The sequence below is a fragment of the Lithobates pipiens genome, unplaced genomic scaffold, assembly GCF_037356315.1.
Source record: "Lithobates pipiens isolate NorthernLeopardFrog02 unplaced genomic scaffold, aLitPip1_a1.2 Scaffold_3, whole genome shotgun sequence".
NCBI classification, from domain to species: Eukaryota; Metazoa; Chordata; class Amphibia; order Anura; family Ranidae; genus Lithobates; species Lithobates pipiens.
Genome location: NW_027507790.1, coordinates 114,566,335 through 114,586,774, shown reverse-complemented (window position 1 = coordinate 114,586,774; position 20,440 = coordinate 114,566,335). Strand labels below are relative to the sequence as shown.

Genomic DNA, 20,440 nt, shown 5'->3' with positions numbered 1-20,440 from the left:
CTAGAAAATTACTTGGAACCCCCAAACATTATATATATTTTTTTAGCAGAGACTCTAGAGAATAAAACGGAGATTGTTGCAATATTTTATGTGACACGGTATTTGCGCAGTGGTGTTTTAAACGCAACTTTTTGGGAAAAGGGACACTTTCATGAATAAAAAAAAAACAAAACAGTAAAATTAGCCCAATTTTTTTGCGTAATGTGAAAGATAGTGTTACGCCGAGTAAATAGATACCAAACATGTCACACTTTATAATTGCGCGCACTTGTAGATTGACGACAAAGTACGGTACCTAAAAATCTCAATAGGCAACGCTTTAAAAAAAATTTACGGTTACCAGGTTAGCGTTACAGAGGAGGTCTAGTGCTAGAATTATTGCTCTCGCTCTGACGATCGCGGCGATACCTCACATGTGTGATTTGAACACCGTTTACATACGCGGGCGACTTCCGTATGCGTTTTCTTTGCTTCGCGAGCTCGCGGGGACGGCGGGCGATTTAAAAAAATTTTTTTTTTTTTTTATTTATTTTATTTATTTTAAAATAACTAAATTGTTTAAAAAAAAAAATAAAATTGATCACTTTTATTGCTGTCACAAGGAATGTAAACATCCCTTGTGACAGTAATAGGTGGTGACAGGTCCTCTTTATGGAGGGATCGGGGGTCTAAAAGACCCTCCACCCCTCCTTTACACTTCAATGTATTCAGATCGCCGAAAACGGCGATTCTGAATACCGGATATTTTTTTTAAACCGGCGCCATTGGCAGCCGAGTAAACGGGAAGTGACGTCATGACGTCGCTTCCGTGTTTACGATGAGGAGACTGGAACGAAGCCGATTACGGCTTCGTTCCAGTTCCTCCGCAGCAGCCGGAGGCATCGGACACGGAATCGGTGCTCCCAATCGAACGGGAGCACCGGTAGCAGCGGCGAGAGGAGGCGGGAGGGGGGGGCGTCCCCTCCCGCTCCTCCGGCATAACAGCCGAGCGGCTTTTAGCCGCATTGGTTGTTATACCTGGATAGCCAATCGCCTGCTGCAAAAAACGGTACCTGCAGGTGCGGGCATCATCCCGGTATAACCCCCGGAAGCCGAATACGCATATCTGCGTACGCTCAGCGGGAAAGGGTTAAAAGCCAGCAGCTACAAACACTGCAGCTGCTGACTTTTAAAATAGTGACACTTACCTGTCCAGCGCGCCCGCAATGTCGGCACCCGAAGCCGATCTCTCGATCGTCTCTCGGGTGCTGCCGCCACCATCTTGGGTATGGGAATCAGGAAGTGGAGCCTTTCGGCTTCATTTCCCGGTTTCCTACTGCGCATGCGCGAGTCGCGCTGCGCAATAAGGATGGACCCGCTGCCTCTGGGATCTGTGTGTTTCCCAGCAGGCAGCGGGGGACATTTGGAAAGGGGCGTAATCTACGCCCCTTTCCGCAGAGAGCTATCCCAGAAGTGGGTGCAGATACCTGTACTGTACAGGTACCTGCACCCCCCTCCCCCCCTGAAAGGTGCCAATTGTGGCGCCGGAGGGGGGGAGGATTCCAATGAGCGGAAGGTCCACTTTAGGGTGGACCTCCGCTTTAAGTAAAATAATCTCATGTCATTATAAAAGACAACACATTTAATTTTACTGTATATAACACATTTAATTGAAAGTGTAAACATGTTGCTTTTCTGAAATACATGGTATTTTGTTCTTTCTGTTTACATTTTTTTTAAAGGTGTAAAGAAGGAATTTAATTCTGTTCCAAAATACGTGCCTTGACATAAAACAAACCCCCTTTTAAATCTGCTTTATTGTTAGTGGTTTCAGTAATGCTATCCCTGGCTGGCACAGATGAGTCAGCCTGACCCTGAAATACATGCAGAATAATTTATTATCCTTCTATCTACTCCCTTCCCTCGTGTGCAGCTAATTACAGTTTTGTTTTTTGCTTTTTGAAAGTAAGTATATGGGGACCTCATCCCCAGACATCCTGACATACTATATCAATGAGAAATGGTCCTTTCCAAACAGGATATTGTGCTAAACCTGTAGGTAAATAAGAGAACCAGGACCTTCACTAAGTGGAAGAGTGGATTTGATAATAAAGTTGACAGTGCCTCCACCCAGGACAGGGCTTCTGAACAGAGGGAATTCTCTTCCTGGGAAATAACCATAAGCATATAGATGCACACCAGTACAGAAATAATACAAGCTTTATACAGTATAAGAAGAGATTAATACCAGTACATACATCCAAGGTACAAACAGGTATAATCAGAAAAAGGGCCCAATAGGAGTCCTTGTGGAATTGTGCACATACTGTACACCCCTCAGGGCCGGGCTCAGCCCTTCCTTCTCTGAGCTGGCTGCTCAGCTGTCGGCTAATTGCCAGCTCCCATCTCTCTCCACAGTTACTCAGCTATTGATGATATCCTGCTCGTCAGTCCTGCCTACTTACGCCGTCCAGTCAAGAGAATCTCTGCGTTCGCCTTGGTCAACATCACAGAGATGATCTCCTGCATTCCTGCTTAAAGACTTCCTTTGCTGACATCCCTTCTGGCTCCAGATCCTGCTTGCTGTTTTACTACGTTTATTCTTTTTACTTTTATTATTAAACAAGTGTGATTTAAAGCGGGGTTCACACAAAAATTTAACCTCCGCTTTTCGGAACCCTCTCCCCCTCCGGTGTTACATTTGGCACCTTTCAGGGGGGTGCAGATACCTGTCTAAGACAGGTATTTGCACCCACTTACGGGCATAGACACACGGGTCCCAGAGACAGCACGGACCATTTACATTGTGCTGCGCTACTCATGCATGTCCAGCAGAGAACTGGGAAGTGAAGCCGCAAGGCTTAATTTCCTGATTCCCATATCGAAGATGGTGGCGGCAGCATCCGAGGACCGAGGGACAATTGTCAGTTGCCGACATCGCTAGACCCTGTGACAGGTGAGTGTCCTTATTTTAAAAGTTTTGTCTTGGTCTGATTTCATGGTTTCTGACAATACCTGTATAATTGTTGTATGGCACTGGAACTCAGAGGCAGCCTATCTACTCTATGCTTTAGTATGTCCCTAGTAGTTTATAATAGTCTCTTCTGATCAAGGATTTAGCAAAATAGACAGAACATGTGGGTGAGACTTTCCCTCTTTCCACTTCCTCCTTCTGGGGTTTGAAAGCCAACAATCAGGAGCAGGAAGTGCATACATAATATACTAACAGGCATTTACAAGTTGATACATTAGAGGGCAGCAGATCCCTCCACTATCACTTACATTCTTTCCTTCATTCTCTAAATTGTAATTTCACAATGAATGTATGCTTTTGTCGGTTGCTATGTGACAAAGCAGACAGTTTTTAAACCATGTCACCAATAGAAAACATTTTAGGCAAAAGCACAGATAAATTAAGTATTTTAAATGATTAATTGCAGTGTTTTTTCCTTTCCATTCGTGATTTGTATTTACTTGCAATGTTCCTTTAAACATTCTAGATAATGTGGGTCCTTCAGGAAGATACAATTCCTTAGCAATTCCTCCACCTTCCATGCAAATCAAAGCCCTCTTCTCCTCTGGAAGTGTCAAATTACTTGACTATAGTATGGCTGATGCTGCGCTGTTATTCTAAATGCCCACCTACATACCATACCCGTTCCCATTAAAAAAGACCACACATGTTTTGGAGCAGTTAGTGGCCGTAGCAGCCCCTTTATTATCAAAATATAGTTAACATGTAAACCAAAACAACGATATAACAACATAATTTTAACTTAACACTGAGCACGTTGGTCTTCCACAGGACATTCCCCCTCCTCACCCATTATCATATTAATCAAACAGGCACTGCGGTGATATTACTGTAACTAGGCCTCAAGCTGACATGCTAGCTCAAAGACATCCCAACTCTTGACCGCAGTGCACCCCATTACCAGTTACCATATAGACCCTCGCTATATGGCATATCAGCAGCGAGCCCATATCTCCAATGGGTCCCGCATCAACAATTCTCTGTGGAGAGGGGTTATCTTCCTTTGCCTGCACCTACCAACATCCGCCACCGCTACGACATCCCGCACTAAGTCCTGAAAGGAAAATAAGTTAAAATCGGAACACCATATGAAAATACATCAAACCCAATGAGAACCACCGTGTATCCAAACATTGTGCACCCCTCCATGCCCCGCGATCACCACCTTGCGCTGACAACCCACCAACCAATAATTGCCTGAAAATATAAAACATAAAATGTAACTAAATAATGTAAGGGAGGGAGGGTGGGAATCTTCTCCTTTGCCGACTGACGCTGGGGCGTGGAGCGCGCTCTCCTGCACGCTCAGGCTCCGCCCCTTAAAATGGAACTGGCCAATCCTTGCCCAGCCCTCTGTCATGCCTTTTCTCCGCCTACCCTTCGGTCTTGCTCCGTGCAGTTCTTGACTATAGTATGGCTGATGCTGCGCTGTTATTCTAAATGCCCACCTACATACCATACCCGTTCCCATTAAAAAAGACCACACATGTTTTGGAGCAGTTAGTGGCCGTAGCAGCCCCTTTATTATCAAAATATAGTTAACATGTAAACCAAAACAACGATATAACAACATAATTTTAACTTAACACTGAGCACGTTAGTCTTCCACAGGACATTCCCCCTCCTCACCCATTATCATATTAATCAAACAGGCACTGCGGTGATATTACTGTAACTAGGCCTCAAGCTGACATGCTAGCTCAAAGACATCCCAACTCTTGACCGCAGTGCACCCCATTACCAGTTACCATATAGACCCTCGCTATATGGCATATCAGCAGCGAGCCCATATCTCCAATGGGTCCCGCATCAACAATTCTCTGTGGGGAGGGGTTATCTTCCTTTGCCTGCACCTACCAACATCCGCCACCGCAATCAAGGATAAAACCTTATCCTTGAGAGCACCTCCACACCCTCAAAGCTCGCTCAATACCGTCTTGTAAGCCAAGAGTCCACAAATCAATGCCAACCGCATTGAGGTGTACCCCATCATCCTTCAGGTACCGCCACGTGTCCACCTCCAGCTCCAAATGTCGAACAGCCAACCCCCCATTGCGCACTACAAAACGGCTAACCTCCTGGTTCACCTTCCTCCTAGCCTTGTTGATCTTCTCCACCGAACGCGCAAATCTCCACTGAGTCCTAGCCACTATATCCGACCATACAACAATCATTTGCGGAAAAGCCGCTCGCAGGCGCAAGAGATCATACTTAATGTCCCTAGTGACGTCCAGCTTAGTGCGGAGGCCCAAATCATTGCCCCCCACGTGCAAAACTAGAACATCCGGGGCCCTATCGAACCCCGCAAAACGATGCACCTCGTGCACCATCCTGCTCCAGAGCATGCCCGGAAACCCAAACCATTTTATTAGCGCCTCTAGCCGGGAAATGCCTAACTGTCTGCCATCTGGTCGCACATCACCCCTCTTGGCACCCCAGCAGACGTAAGAATGGCCCATAATCCAGACCAAACCTGGCGCAGCACCTGTAAGAAAGAAAACAAACACACCAAAATAACAATAACCACACCTGTGTCACACGAACCCATGCCAACACCACCACACCCTTGCAGCTAAACGCCCATCAATTCCGGCCGCACGTACGATTTGAACCTCCGCGACTCCCAACGCCCAATCCGTTTCACCGCCGCCTCATCCAAACCCCACCTCACCGCCTCTGTCGCGGCCCCAATCTGAAAAGAATGAGAAGAAAACTTTTCCCCCCCCCCCAAACCCAATGCTTTTAGGCACTTCCGAAAAACCCCGATAAACTGGAACCGGGAAACAAACTCCCCATTAACATGTACCAACAAAGGGCCCGGACACGCCGGCCGAACGTCCAAGAATTCACGCAACACCACAACCGGGCATAGCCTGCTGCCCGGAATTGCGAACACCACCACTTCCTTCCCTTTGCCACCCTGATCCGTTTTTGACCTACGGATCCGCATGCTCACCCGGTCATCCCCACAAACCACATCCTCAAAAAACACACTCCCCTGCCCTTTCCTGGAAGGGCTAACCAGTTCGCCGATCCGAAAAGCGCCAAAAAATGCCAATACAAAGGCGGCTTTAAACAAAATTTGCTCATAAACCGAAAAACACACCAGCCCCAGCCGATCGCACAGCCTACCCAACAGATCAAAGGACACCGGTCTCCTGGTGTCCTTCACCTGTCGGCCCCGCCGGTAACCCCTCATCACTTGTTGCACCCAGAAATCCTTCGTGTAATCCACCTCCCCCGCAGCTTAAACCAAAAGGCCAAGCCAGCCAATTTTTTCCCCATCCGCGAAATCGATACTCCTTCCTCCAAATTCCGCGACACAAAGTAGAGTACCATCAAACGCCGGTCTCGCACATCAGCCCCCACCTGCAACCCCAAAGCCTCCCATTCCTCCCAGGTCTTCTCATACGCTGCCCAAGTGCCCCCACTCACCGACCGCTGGATCCAGACGGAGGCCGTTCCAACGCAATCGTCCACAACTCCTCTGGGCAGGGGAGACCCTGAGCGTCCGCCGAAGGTGCCAGCTCCCGGAACCTGTCCCACTGAAATCGAGACAGTGCGTCAGCCACCACATTCTCCACCCCGGGAAGGTGTACCGCATGTATAAAAATATTCAACTGCATACAACGCAAAACCAAATGCCGCAGCAGCCGCACCACCGGCGGGGAGGACGCAGACACCCGGTTAATGACCTGCACAACCCCCAGGTTGTCCCCATGGAAACGAACCTTCCGGTCCCGGAGGCACTCCCCCCACAGCTCAACCGCCAGCACCACCGGAAAGAGTTCCAGCAGCACCATGTTCATCAGCAGCCCCTCGGCCCTCCAGGAGTCGGGCCAGGGACCCGCACTCCACCGACCCTGAAAAAAGGCCCCGAACCCCGTGGACCCCGCAGCGTCCGTATATAGCTCCAAATCAAAATTGCTTACCGGACCCGCCATCCATAACGCCCTGCCGTTGAATTTGTCCAGAAACACGTGCCAAACTTGCAGATCTGCACGATGGTCCCTGGACAACCGCACAAAATGTTTAGGGGAAACCGCACCCCCCGTACTGGCTGCCAGCCGCCGACTGAAAACCCTACCCATGGGTATGATCCGGCACGCGAAATTCAATTTACCCAGCACAGACTGAAGAGTCCTGAGCTGTACCTTCCGCATGCCGACCAAACCACGCACCTCCTCCTTCAACGCCCCCAACTTATCCTCTGGCAACCGACACTCCATCGCCTCCGAATCCAGCACAATGCCCAAAAAACTGATCACCGTCGTCGGCCGTTCGGTCTTCTCGGGGGCCAGCGGGATCCCAAAAGCCTCGGCCACCCGTTCCAGCGTCGTCAACAGCACCGCACACAGCGCCGACGAAGCCGGCCCTACGCACAGGAAGTCATCCAGGTAGTGTATGACCGAATGAACTCCCGCGACGTCCCTGACCACCCATTCCACGAAGGAGTCGAAAACTCTCGGGGTGCACCGGAAGCAATCGAAAGGCCGCCTCGATGTCAGTTTTTGCCATCAAAGCCCCCCGGCCATAACGCCGAACCCAGACCACCGCAGCATCGAAGGACGTGTACGACACTGCGCTAAGCCGGGGGTCGATGGCATCGTTTACCGAACCCCCTTTGGGATAGGACAGGTGATGTATCAACCGATATTTACCCGGTTCCTTCTTGGGAACCACCCCTAACGGCGACACCACCAAATCCGGCAACGGCATGTCAGCAAATGGGCCCACCATCCGCCCCAGCGCCACCTCCTTCCGTAGTTTTTCCGAGACCACCTCCGGATGAAGCAAAGCCGATCGCAAATTCTTGGACACCGGGGGGGGCGTCCCGAGGAGTGCCGGGATCCGAAACCCCTCCGCAAACCCCAAACCCAACAGCAACGCAGCCTCCCTATCCGGATACCGATCTAGAAAAGGACGCATCCTTTCCAGTCTCACCGGCGTCGTCCCTCTTGTGCGAAGGCTCCCCAGTTCTGCCTTTGCCTTGCTTGAAACACCGAGAAACCGGATGGGTCCCCCCACAACCGGAGCACTCGTGTTTGTATTTGCAACTCTCGGCAAACTTACAACCCCCTTCGTTGTATTGCCAGCAGACTCCCTTCTTGCGAGCGGCCGACGGTCCGGAAGTCCCTGATCCACCGGCCCCCCCTGAAAAAACTGATTCGGCATCCGCGCCGACGACATGAGGCGCATCCACAGGCTGATGTCCTTATGATCCCAGCGAAGAGCAGGTCGAATCGCCCTCCGCTGACGAAATTGTTCATCGTACCGCAGCCATGCCAATCCCCCGTAGACTCTGTGTGCCTCCCCAATCGCGTCCAAGTAGCAGAATAGAGCGGAACAGTGCTCCGGGTTCCTTTCCCCTATCACACTGGCGAGAATAGCAAACGCCTGTAGCCAGTTCGGGAACGTCCGCGGAATCAGACGGTACCTCCGCTTCTCCTCGTCCTCCTTCTTGGTGTCCTCCGGCTTAACTCTGTCCAAGTTGAATTTTTCCAGGGGCAACAGAGAAAATATCTCCACATATTCCCCTTTCCAAATCTTCTCCCTAACCTCCTGCTTGAGATGTGCGCCCAACGGCCCCTCGAAGCACACATACACTTCGCACCGCGCCGCATCCGCCAACCGAATCAAATCTTGTTTTTTTCCCGCATCCCCCACCTTATCCCCAACGGACCCCGATGGCACTGCGGGCAACGCAGCCACCACAGAGTCCCCCAAGCCGGGCCCCGCGGAGGCCGTTGACACCCCCACGCCCCCACCATCCCCCGCTGGCGACACACCCGCCACCCCAGACACACCCTGCGGAACCGCGCAGCTCCCGACGCGTTCCCCCGGCGCAACCCACGCCGCCCCCGGCGCCCCGGGCCTGACCCCGCCCGCCTCCAACCTCCCCACCAGCTCCCGCAACCCCGCCAGGAGACCCGCAAGCCCCCCATCCGCCGGGGTGCGGTCAACGACCGCGCTTGCCAGAGGGAGGGCGGACGGGGAGGGATCCCCCCCGCCGCGGGCAACTCCAGAGCTCCAGACCCCCCCCTCTCCGCCTGACCCCTCCCCCCCCCAAGAACCCAGAAGCAAACTTGACTTACCGGGCCGCCCGGAAGACTCGCCTCCAGCCGCCGATCCTCTCCCGACCGCCGACGGAACGCCTCTCGGTCCTTCATCTGAAGATGACAATTCCCCTTCCGACCGGACAGGGCTCTCCTCCCCCTCCACAGTCGACATGTGCTCCGTCCGCGGTGGGCTGCTCCTGGGCCGTCCTCTGTTCCGCCCCGTGGCCGACTTCCGCGCTGCTTTACCCTGTCCCTGGTAACGGTAAGCTGATGTCGCAGAGGGTGGGCTGTGTACCGCCCCCCGCCCCTCTGTAGGCTTGGCCGCCATCCTGGAGGTCGTCTTGCGCCTGGGCACATTCGTTGACCGTGTCTGAGAGCGGGACCCCGCCCCCGCCCCCGCCGCGACAGGAGCACGGCCCGAATCCAGCTTCTTGGGCCTGGTCACATGTCCTGAGGCCACCGCCGGTCCGGCGGACGGCCCCTCATACTGTCCTCCATTGCCCCCACTGCGCCCAAAGGCCTCCCCTGCCCGAACGGCCGGCCGTTTCGCGGGCGGCTCGTGGGGGGCGGATCCAGTGTTGGCAGTAAGGTGGGCGGCAGGAGCCCCGCGCGTGTCCGGGGAGAAACGTTCCGGCGGGCGGGAGCGCCGCGCCCGGACCGCTCCATCCGCCGCTGCCCTGGAATCCTCAGGTCGGCCCCCGAGTACCTCCTCCACTTGCTCCCGGAGCCAGCGTTCCCCGTTCGCCGCGGCTGCGGCCCGCAGCTGCAGGACCAGGTCACCCAGCGAGGACGCCATGCTTCTTCGAATCTTCTCCTTTGCCGACTGACGCTGGGGCGTGGAGCGCGCTCTCCTGCACGCTCAGGCTCCGCCCCTTAAAATGGAACTGGCCAATCCTTGCCCAGCCCTCTGTCATGCCTTTTCTCCGCCTACCCTTCGGTCTTGCTCCGTGCAGTTCTTTCTGTGATGGTCCAGCTACTCTGACTTCAACTGCTTACCTTTTTATATAACTGATGGAGAAAGAGTGATGGGGAATACTATAGAGCAGCCCTTCTCAATCAGAGTTCCTTAAGCAATAAGCAATTTCTGAATTTCTGAAGTAACTATTGACACCAGTGTTTTTTTTTTTTCTTTCTGTAAGGGCAACGGGTCTTCCTACTGACCATTAATGTCATGTTCTTCCTATTGACCATTACACTGATGTACAGCCAGCTGTATATACAGTAATTATTATCTCGGCCTTTTGGCTAAGATCAAGTGTAGTATCTGTTCTTATCAGTTGCCAAAGGAGGCGCTGTTCCACCCCTATAGAGAGGGTTTGGTCAGCATTCTCCAATGGCATAATTAGCACCTGGAAGGACGATTTCGGTAGGGGACACGTTGTGCCGCCCGACAGTAAACTGGGGGCCGATGCATGGTCGAGTCTGAGCCGTCTGGAAGGGTGCTCCTGGTGAGGATGGTTGCTGCATCTGGGTCTGATCCGGGGGGTCAGGTCCCTGGCCTTCTGGCCTAGATTGGGGTAGCTCTAGCTCCGGACAGTTTTCCGGGAGGGAACACCGGGTCTGAACAGCAAAACGGGGAGGAGCGATTAGTACCTCTGGATGTAATTAGGTAGGATGGACGGGAGCGGGGGTTTGAGCTTGTGGTGGGCAGGCTCTCCCCGAGCTTCCTGAACTCCATGCCTTCCTGACCAGAGTGGGGGCTGCTGTGGTCTGGGCTGTGGGTCAGGGTTGGGGTTTGAAAGCCTATGGAGTATGTGCCCCTGAAGTGGCAGTCCAGGGGTGCCTAAATATCACTGTGAGTGAGGGTCACTTTGATTTTGGGCACCAAGTACACTGAACCATATAACAACACACTTTTTTATCACCTGCCTCTTGGGCTGGGCCTTTTGGCTGGGACCAGAGGAATTTTTTATTCCTGGCCGGAGGGCCTGGTCATTGTTTCACACAATGGCCACTCTTTTCACTCTCCTCTCCACTATCCTTTCCCCACTTTGTTTATTTATTTTGTGTGTTTTACGTCTTTGTTTTGTCACTTTGCACGTTTGCTGTGATGAGTAGGGTCACAGGTCCCAGGGCCTGTCCTGAAAGTCTGGGGAAGGGGTGGACATGGCCTCCTGGCTTAGTTCGCCCTCTCTCTTAGGGTTTGGGGTCTCCCTTCGGGGGAGCCTCACCTAGTATTTGGGTGGGTCTGTTTCGGAAGACCTTCCAAAGAAGGGGTCTGCCTGGTTTTAGCCAGAAAGACCAAGTTTTAAGTGTCTTTGTCCCTGTCTGGAGCTTAAAGCCTCGGGGATTCAGGGCAAGGCCCTCTGATTTTAGAGGGCTTGTGTACCTGTCTGCACTTTTTTGTGTGAGGCCGCGTACACACGGGCGGACTGTTCGCCCAACTTTGTCCGCTGAACAGTGTTTGGGCGGACAGTCCGCTCGTGTGTGGGCTTTCAGCGGACAGTTTCAGCGGACAGTTTGACGAACAAGGTTTTACGGAATTTCCGAAAAACTGTCCGCTGAAACCTTGTTTCAGCGAACAGTCCGCCCGTGTGTAGGCTTGTTCGTCAAACTAAGTTCCGCGCATGCTCAGAAAGGATTTACACGCCGAAAGTTATAATGCAGTGTATAGGACGTCGTATTTTTCGTCCCGTCGTACGTGCCGTTCACGTCATCGCGCACGGTTTCAGCAAACTGTTCGTTCGTCGTGTGTGGCCATGTCCGTCCATGCTAATTTTGAGCGGACTGTTTGCCGAAACTGTTTGACGAACAAGGTTGGGCGAACAGTCCGCGCGTGTGTACGCGGCCTCACTCTTTGTGTGTGTGCACATTTTTTATGCACCGGGTGATGTTTTTGAGTGTGTTTTGCACGCCACAGGCTTTCAATAAAAAAAAAATTAATAATAATTATTATCAGGGATTCACTAAAAACAGAATGTTTTTCCAATGGTTCCTCCATGTCAAAAAAGGGTGAGTAAGGCTATTATAGAGTTTCACTTGATTGACAGCTCTGAGTCTACTTGGGCTGCTGATATCACACCCAAGATGCGCCCAGCAGCATTCTCAGGGCTTTTAGATGTCTCATAAGAAAGACTTGTATAGGTAAATAACATGCATAAAATGTGTCACCTTTAGGCCGCGTACACACGCGCGGACTGTTCGCCCAACTTTGTCCGTCAAACAGTTTCGGCAAACAGTCCGCTCAAAATTAGCATGGACGGACATGGCCACACACGACGAACGAACAGTTTGCTGAAACCGTGCGCGATGACGTGAACGGCACGTACGACGGGACGAAAAATACGACGTCCTATACACTGCATTATAACTTTCGGCGTGAAAATCCTTTCTGAGCATGCGCGCAACTTTGTTTGACGAACAAGCCTACACACGAGCGGACTGTTCGCTGAAACAAGGTTTCAGCGGACAATTTTACGGAATTTCCGAAAAACCTTGTCCGTCAAACTGTCCGCTGAAACTGTCCGCTGAAAGCCCACACACGAGCGGACTGTCCGCCCAAACACTGTTCAGCGGACAAAGTTGGGCGAACAGTCCGCGCGTGTGTACGCGGCCTTAGTGACACTTTCCATAAAACTCCTCATGGATTGCAGCATCCCAAGCATATTACAATCCACTCTTACGCCTTAAAGGGGTTGTGAAGGCTTGTGTTTTTTCACCAAGGTGAAAAAACCCCTTTCAGTCACCGGCCCCCCTACCCCCCCCCCCCCGTTTTACTTACCTGAGCCCCGAATTTCCGTTGGTTCATCCCTCTCTCCATGGGTTCCCAGATCTTAATTGGATAGATTGATAGCAGCGCAGCCATTGGCTCCATCTGCTGTCAATCAAATCCAATGACGCGTGTGCCAGGGTTGGGGCCGAGTCCTGCATTTGGCCTCTATGGATGCCGAATGCTGGACTGGAGAGCGCATCCACAAGGTAACCATCTCGGGAGAGCGCTTCTCCAAAGGGGTTATCTGATGCAGGGAGGAGCCGCAAGAGCCACCGAGGGACCCCAGAAGAGGATGTTTGGGGCCACTCTGTGCAAAACGAGCTGCACAGTGGAGGTAAGTATGACATGTTTAAAAAAATTAAAAATAAATAAATGATCCTTTAGTATCACTTTAAAGGTCTCCTCTGTCATTCAATACCTTTAGGTCATACAGGGCCTCTCTATAAAAACTCAAGAGCAGATAAGTAATGTCAGGATGAGCCAGACATTACAAGCATGCTCCCGACACTGAAGGATCAAGCAGCCATGTTTGAACCTTTGGTGATGGGAGCACACTTGTAATGTGGGCAGGACAGTGAGGGGATTTGCTTACTCTCAGGTGTATGAAATAACAAAGTAACACTTTTTTTAAAGCTGAAGAGTAGATTGTAATATGCGAGAATGCTGCAATAAATTGGGAAGGGGGGAACTTGTGGAAAATGTCCCTAAAGGTGAAGTGACGCTCTATATATATATATATTATACATATATGATTTTTTTCCCCAACTGAATGGTCTGGCAGTAGGGTAAACTTAGATAGAGCTAAATACCTTTCTGATAGAGACTGCCACTGCCTGCCTCATGCTTATTTTAACTGAATACTGCTCTGGAATAAATATTCAGCTTGTGAGTCAGACAATGGCAGCTTCTAGTAAAGGCTTTTTAGCTAAATGATAGCTTCCCTTTTTAAGATAAGTAAAATTAGAAACAAGATTAAAGCTATGCGACCTCCAATTTATAATAGTTGCCACATTATCCTTATGAAAGGTTTTCTTTCATTCAAATTCATATATACTATGGACTTGCCGTGGCCATACGCTTTAAGGGGAAAGAAATGGGCACATTTTTAACACACAGCAGAGCACTTCACAAATGTGTTGGTCACAAGAATCTAAAGTAAGATATCTTTATTCATTAAAGATAACACAGTTGGCCAGTCACATGACCTATCAAAGTCATGTGACTGGCCCCTCTTTTAGGCCTCTTGCACACTGCAGGTTGAAAAAAGCTCAGTACAGCTTATTTTTTTACTGAGTTAAAATACAGCCCATTCATTGTAATGTGCCTATTCACACAGGCACAAGAGTGATGTATTCTTCAATAAAAAAAATTTTTGAAAAATTTGCATTTTTGGTCAGTAAATTACTCCTACATGCGCGCAAATGCGCGTAAGTGTGCATTTGCATGAAATCACGCAAACGCATATGCACAAAAATACAAGCAAATACATTAAAAAAAACACATCTAAAAAAGTAGATTCTCACACAGGAGTATCGTGTGCAAGAGGCCTAAATCTCAAATTCAACGCAGGATCCACACCGAGGTCTGCATTTTATGAATGAATGGTAAAATGCAGGAGCAGTGTGGAGTGAACACTGCAGTGTCCAGCAGACAGCAGTACCCACAATATGTTTAGATTTTGCAGTGTAATATAAGAAAATAACTAGTAAAATACAATTCTGATCAGCCTCTTCAAATCCATTTGACAGTAGCACTCATACTGAGATTGGGGGCTACCATAGGTGTGCTCAGCCTATTACATTAGGGTGTGCACCCCAAAGCTCAAACACACATGCCTTTCTCTGCATCCTCAGCTGCATGGGGCAGTGAATAAATGGGAAGTGCTCTGTGCTGAACGGCTTCCTGTTCGTTCACAAACTAAAGCATAGTAAACACGATTTACTATGCTTCAGTTATGAATGAACACAGTGAGCGAGTGTGTTCACTGTGTTCATTTAGAAAAGGAAGGGGCCAGTAAACTACATATTTTCTAGCACCTTCCCCCGCTGTTCATCCTGAAACATGCAGCAGCCAGGGGAGAAGAGAGGTGGCAGTAGCACCACAGGGAAGGGGAGGCAACATGGGGGAAAACCTAGGCAGTAGAGGGAATCTGTACCACATGCAGTGATTAGGGTGTGCCAAGGCACACATGGCACACCCCCTGCGCATGCCTATGGGGGCTACAGCACTAGGAGTCATTTAGATATACTGTATGCTTATGTGCTGACAAGCAGGAGGAAAGAGCAGTGTGAACAGAGGGGTAAACTGCAGCTTTGTCACAGGCTGGAAGCAAGGAGTACATCTACATTTATTGTTTAACTGCATCACAAAAAAGTAAATTCACCAGCCTAGATGTGCTGTCTGAGCTGTGAGATGCTGACTGGAAAAATAGGATTTTTGTACTCACCGTAAAATCCTTTTCTCTGAAATTCATTGATGGACACAGCTCCAGTAATCTTGACCGTAGGGTTATTACGCCACCTTCAGGAGAGGACTAGGCAGAACATGTAAAACACATGAAAACAACAGAACTTTACAGTTCCGCCCAGGGGATGGTCCCTCTGGTAATAACCCCATCAGCTTGCTTCCTGCAGCTCAGTATGTCAACAAGCAGTATAACGTAAACCAATAGGAGGGGAGGGTGCTGTGTCCGTCAATCAATTTCAGAGAAAAGGATTTTACGTTGAGTACAAAAATCCTATTTTCTCTTTTTCGTTCATTGATGGACACAGCTCCAGTAATCTTGACCGTATGGGTGTCCCCAAGCAGTGTCATAATGAGGGGTGGGAACAGCAACATAACTTCACCCACAACCATAGGTGCTCCCCAACAGGGGAGTCACCATCTAAACCAACCGCAGCAGAACTTGCGGTCAACCAATGCATCAGAGTGCATTAAATTCAAAAGAGGTAACTTTCTCTTAACAGAAGAAAGAGTGTAAAATTGCAAAACATTACACGGCCTCCTGCAAAACTTTGCGGCTAAAGCAGGCATCAGAAGATGCGCTTACATCCACTTTGTAGAACTTTGTAAAGGTGTGAACGGACGACTAAGTTCCCGCCTTACACACCTTGGCTACTGACGCTTGATGTCGGAAGGCCCAAGAGGTCCCAATTGCCCTGGTGGAATGGGCCATGACAGGAAAGGGGGGCACCTGCCCCTTTAAGGCATAAGCCTGGACCACGATCTGTTTGATCCACCTGGAAATGGTAGACGACGAGACCACCAATCCTTTTTTTGGACCAGCTCCCAAAACGAACAGAGAGTCTGACTTCCGGAAGGGAGCTGTGGCAGACAGATAAACCCTAAAAGCCCGGACCACGTCCAGGGAATGGAGGGCCACCTCCTTAGGATGTGTCGGTTTAGGACACAGAGATGGTGACACAATTTTTTCATTGAGGTGAAAAGCCGAAACCACCTTCGGTAGAAAAGAAGGTTGTGGACGCAACACCACCTTATCCCTGTGGAGGCTTGCAAGACAAGGCCACCAGTTCTGAAACCCTCCTGGCTGATGCAATGGCCACTAGGAAGACCAATTTCTGAGAAAGAGTCAACAAGGGAATTTCCCTGATGTTCTCAAATGGCAGTTTCTGAAGCGCCGATAGCACCAGGTTCAGATCCAACAGAGGAAAGGGTGGACTCACTGGAGGGACTACATGCCGGACCCCTTGTTAAAACCAGTGACGGTAAAGCAGGATGGAGAATCGGACCTTGAGACAGAAGGTCTTCTCGCATCGGTAATCGTCAGGGAGCGACTGCCCCCAGGCATACTAGGTCGGCGTAACAAGGATGCAGAGGCCAATCTGGGGCAATCAGTATCACTGGAATCCCCTTGGCCTCGAGTCTGCGGAGCAGACGTGGTAACAGTTTTAACAGAGGAAAGGCATAAATCAGCCAGTACTGATCCCATGGAGGCACCAGCGTGTCTGGCGCATCCGCCCAAGGATCTCTTGTCCTGGATATGAACCTCCGCACATTTCGATTGAGCCTACAGGCCAGGAGGATATCTACATCTGGTGTGCCCCACCGCAGGCACAGAAGCCTGAACATGCAATGACCACTCTCCTGGAGTGCAACGACCACTCTCCTTTGGATGCAACAACCACTCTCCTGGGTCCAGCATCTGACGACTTAGATAGTCCACCTGCCAGTTTTCTACTTCCAGGATGTAGCTGGCCGACAGGGCCGGTACATGCCGCTCTGCCCACCGAAGGATGTGAGCGACCTCTTGTGCTGCAGCCGAGCTTCTTGTTCCTCCTTGGTAATTGACATATGCCACAGCCGTGGTGTTGTCTGACTGGATCCTGATCGGACGCCCTCTTAGTCTCATTGACCATGTGAAGAGGCATAGCCTGATCACTCGGAGCTCAAGCACATTGATCTGCAACTTGGATTCATCCCTCGACCAGAGGCCCTGGGTCAACTGTACTCCCAGTACTCCACCCCAGCCAGTCAGGCTGGCGTCCGTTGTGATCACTGTCCAATGCAGAGGTAGGAACGACTTCCCGGACCAAAGTGCTGGAGGTCTCAGCCAACAGAGAAGGGAATCCCTGACTAACTGGCTCACCCGAATCTGTCGATCCAGGGATAAGAGAGATTTGTCCCATTTTGTCAATATCTCCTTCTGCAAGACTCTGGTGTGAAATTGGGCATACAGTACCGCCTCGAAGGAGGCCATCATGAGACCCAGGACTCGCATGCAGAAGCGCAGCGATGACCAACTGCGGTTCATCAACAGCTTCACCGTGGGAGAGTCTGAGAGTCTGCAGTTTGTCTGAAGGGAGAGAAATTCTCGCTTCCACTGAGTCCAGCAGTAAGCCTAGGTACTCCAGGTGCTGAGTTGGCACAAGCACCGACTTTTTGAGGTTCAACATCCACCCAAATTCCTGCAGGGTTTGCATAGTGATCGCCATATCCTCCTTTAATTCTGAGGTGGAAGTTGCCCTCAGGAGGAGATCATCTAGATAACCCACAATTGCGATCCTGCATTGTCGCAACAATGCCAAAATTGGAGCCAATACCTTGGTAAAGACTCGGGGGGCTGAAGCCAAGCCAAAGGGGAGAGCCACAAACTGGTAGTGGTCTTCGCCTACTGCAAATCGCAGAAACCTCTGATGCCTGAGGCATATGGGTATGTGCAAGTATGCTTCCTGGATGTTCAAAGATGCCAGGGAGTCCCCCTGATGGAGTGCAGCGACTACTGAGTGAACTGATTCCATTCTGAACCTCTGTACTTTCACAAAACAATTGAGGGCTTTCAGGTCCAAGATTGGACGTACCCCTTTCTTTTTGGGGACTACAAACAGATTGGAGTAGAACCCCTGAAACCTTTCTGTTTCTGGAACAGGCACATCACCCTGCGGCTTAGCAGGTCCCTTACTGTCCCCAACAGGGCCTCCTGGCGAGCCGGGAGTAAGGGTATGCTGGAGGGGAAGAATCTGTTTGGTGGCCAAGAGAGGAACTCTATCTTGAAGCCCGATGAAATCAGTTTGCAGACCCATTGGTCGGACAGCCGAGAGGCCCACCGGGCTGCAAACCTTCATGCAGAAGCACTTTTGCTCACTGGCTTGCTAGGTTTGCGAGTCCAGGGACCCTAGGTAATTGCCCTGTCGGCCTGGGAGCGGTTTGCTGAAGTCCCGGGTGGACAAAAAAGCCTCTCTTGAGCGGAAAATGAGAGCCCTTGTCCGCGGTGTCACTCTTTACTCTTCCTGGACTGTGGGAGCAAGGTGCTCTTCCCACCTGTGACATTCTTAAGAAAGTTATCCAACGAGGCTCCAAATAGCTGCTCACCAAGGAAGGGTAGATCCGTCGAGGCTTTCTTAGATGCCTGGTCCGCAGACCAGCATTTCAGCCAAATCAGGCGCCGCAGCACCACTGCTTACACTGATGCCCTGGAGAGCAAGGGGAGCGTATCCAGGGCCACGTCACAGACATACTCAAGGCAGTGCACTAACTGGTCTGTCTATTCCACACAGACAGGAGAGGCCTGCTGCTTCTCCAACTCACGGTGCAATCGTTTTGCCCACTCGGTAAGTGTCTGCAACACTAATGCTGTGGCCAGTACTGGTCGTATCGCTGACCCCGCTACCATAAACAAGGAACGGGCCACGACCTCCACCTTCCTGTTGGTAGGGTCCTTAAATGCAGGAGTCTCTTCTACCGGGATCGTGGTTACTTTGTTTAACCTGGACACTGGGGGGTCCACGACCAGAGGAGCTGACCATTTTTTAAGATGGCTCTTCTCAAAGGTGCACCACCATTCTTTTTGGGACCAAAAAGGTCAGTTGCGGGCTTCCCCATTCCTTGTATATGAACTTATCGAAATAAGTCAGATACGGAAACACCTTAGCTGTACGGGCTGGCTTATGGGACCCAAAAGGGACCGCTACTTCAGCAGAGGACTCTGCTGTATCCTGAATTTTCAGGGTATCACGCACAGCTGTGATAAGTGCTCCAACTAGCGATTTGTCTTGCGTGGACCCGGACGGGGAATCATCCTCACTGCCCGATCGGTCACATCAGAGCAGGGGCCCTAAGTCGCTGCGGGGCCCAAGTCTAAGTCAGAACTCTTCCCGGAGGACGGGGGGTGGGGGTTCAGGGTCTGTTTTTTACCACCTTTACGCCCGCACACCACCTCCACCCTGGCAACGAACGTTTCGAGGACCAACGACAAAGAGTCTAAAGGCACTGCATTGTTTGCAGACAAGCCGGTTGCAATTGCAGGGAGTTCTGGGGAAGAAACCAGTTTCTGAAGCCCTGCTGACCCACCCTGTCTGCCACCCTTGGGGACTTAGGACAGGTGCTCAATTCCACCCTCCTAGCTGCTGCAGACTGAGGGGCCCCCACCACAGAACTCACCACCCCGACCGAGTGCTGCGCTGTGCTGTTACAGGTGCCTGTGTCCAGTGTCAGCTCCCAGGTGTCCAGTCCAAAAAAACCGAGCTGCTCTGAAGTACAGGAACCAGTGCTGAAGAGAAAACCGTGCTGCGGCTACAACAAAATGGCTACCGAGCGCCCCATAGAAAGGACAATCACAGGGAAAATGGCCTCCGAACTTCAGGAAAATGGCCCCCGACCATGCTTTCCACAGAGACTCACAAAAAATGGCAGACAAGTAACTGTACACAGTGAATGAACAGAGATAATGGCAGCAGACAGCGCTATGGCAGCAACACATACAGAGCCCACAGACACCAGCAGAGAGACCACAGACAACCCAGGGACACAGACAACCAGCACAGCACCCAATCCAAGATCAGAGCCCCCCGGAGGACCCCTGGCCCAAATACACATACCGCTCAGTAGCCCAGTCATGCAGCATCCCCACAGAGGGGGGGAGGAAAATAGGGACAGGGAGAGAAGAGGGGGAGGAGAGGGACCCCATAATCGTCCTCCCAGGGAATGCCCAGCTGCTCAATACTGCCGAGGCTGTACCTACCATCTGGACAAGCTGGGGACATCCCATCACAGACCCACACCTGAGAAGTACGGGGTGGCTGCTGGCCATGGCCCACTGTGACAAAGACATCGGTAGTCCGGTCATATGTGTGTCCCGGAGCGTTGCGCTCACTGGCCACCCCTGGAGCCTAAGGGGCATGTCATGGCTGACCCAGTGCG

The 20,440-nt window shown here is 51.0% G+C and overlaps 1 pseudogene; it reads left to right on the top strand.

The window, feature by feature from the left end:
- Positions 1-10,296: 10,296 nt before the first annotated feature.
- On the top strand, positions 10,297-10,404 carry LOC143941751 (U2 spliceosomal RNA; annotated as a pseudogene).
- The last annotated feature ends 10,036 nt before the right edge of the window (positions 10,405-20,440 follow it).